This window comes from Bos indicus x Bos taurus, chromosome 11 (genome assembly GCF_003369695.1).
Source record: "Bos indicus x Bos taurus breed Angus x Brahman F1 hybrid chromosome 11, Bos_hybrid_MaternalHap_v2.0, whole genome shotgun sequence".
Lineage (NCBI taxonomy): Eukaryota > Metazoa > Chordata > Mammalia > Artiodactyla > Bovidae > Bos > Bos indicus x Bos taurus.
In genome coordinates, this window is record NC_040086.1 from 45,371,896 (window position 1) to 45,373,792 (window position 1,897).

Genomic DNA, 1,897 nt, shown 5'->3' on the forward strand with positions numbered 1-1,897 from the left:
GGCACCATCAGCATCCTCTGCATGCAGGTGGGAGGCAGCCGGCAGACCGCGATACAGCCTGTAGACGTGGCCCCTGGGGCTGCTGCCCCGGAAGACACAGACCACTGCCCGGCCTCCCCTGGCTCCTAGGGAGCAGCTGTTCAGTCTCAGGAACAGCCAGTCAGGTCTGTTCACACAGTTCCTCCCTGCTCGTGGGGCAGCAGACATCCTCCAGGGCAGTTCTGACCCCGAGTCACCAAGTTCACCAGGCCCCGAGGTGAAGACGAGAAAGTGTCCTCTGGGAGCCACCCTGGCCAGCTGTGCCTGTCAGCGAGGGCTTTGACCCTGGGCACTGGGCAGGAGGTGACCCCTGGGATGTGAAGGGGTGCCTTCTTTATTTTGCTGGCTGCCTGGGAGTTTTCATACATCCAAGCTGACAGGAAACCCTGGACATGATGTGAAGAATGGAAAAAAAAAAAAGACCATCGACAACTTAGTTTGTGGTTTCTGCAGACATTTCACTTTCCTGATTTAGTCTGAATTCAGATCTGCCCCAATGTTCGTGTCCCCGTCGAGCTAACAATATTTAAACGTCTAAATTGGCCAATAGTGTAACTGGATGAATTTTTGTCGTGTGCTCCAACCTGAGTCAGTTTCTTACCCACCTTTGAAGGTACAAGACTCATTTCTCTGATTGTTTGCCTTCTGAAGTTTGAATAGAGCATCTCTAAACAGAGTTTATGACATAATCAGCTTGAGATTAAAATGAAATAAAAATATCCATCTCATTTTTTTTTTTTTTTGGTTTCACAGCCACTGCTGCTTCAAAACCCCATCGCTTTGCTGTGTTTATTGTCGTATCATTTATAATATGTCCATAAATCCAGAGCCAATTATTCCAGTTTCTCATTTGCTGCCAATAAAAAGTCCTCCACCATCTCAGCTTCTCCACTGATGGATCCTTTCCATAAGAAAATTAGAAAGCTTCCAACAATGCGTCTGATGTACAACTTCTGATTTTTTCTCCTTTCCAAATGACACAGGGGCTTCCCAGAAGGTGCTAGTGGTGAAGAACCTGCCCGCCAATGCAGGAGGTTGAGCAACTAAAAACAAACACACACCATGGACCCAGGGAAAGAGGGTTGAAGATGATGCCTGCACCCACCTGTGGGGCAGGGAAGAGCAGGGCAGGGGAGTGGTCAGAATGTACCAGTGAGGCGGAAAGCCTGTGCCCATCATCCAGCCTCACCCCTCCTCCGGAAGGGATCAATCCGAGTACCGCAGCTTGGCCGCTGTCTCTCCTGGATTCCCTGGACACAAATCCCTGGCTTCGCGAAGTGCTTTGTCCCTAAACATCTGCATGTACAGCTGCCAAGGAGGAGGTATTGTGGCCTCTGAAATGATGGTTTTTTTCCTCCTACTGTCCATTTCTTACAGCAATGTTGGGAGGTTTAACCATGATTCATCTTGGTTTCTTGTACTAGTATTATTATTGTCATTGTTGTTATCTTAGCAGAGAGTCTCCGCGCGTTTGGGCAGGAACAGGGAGCCAGTCTCTCCTGCTTCTGTGATTTGCAGAGACAGAGGGGCCAATGCTTTTCCCACTCTGCGTCCCTCCCCCGACTTCAGTCTGCCCTTCTTCCTCCTTTGTCACTATGACCCCTTCTCCCTCTAGAGAGAGTCTACTGGCAATTTTCCCTGTGGGAATCTCTGTTTGGGAGAAAGTTTCCTTTCTGGGTTTGGGGCCTTCCTGTGCCTGACCCCAACCTCTCAGCACCTCACACAGCCCTGCTGACACCCCAGGGCCCCCTCCAGCTCAGCCTGCCCCACCGGTGCCCGCCCTCCCCCCAGGGTTGTCCTGCCTTCTCTCTGCTCCCTCCGGAGGAGGACCAAGGCCCCCCCGGTCCTAGGCACAGGC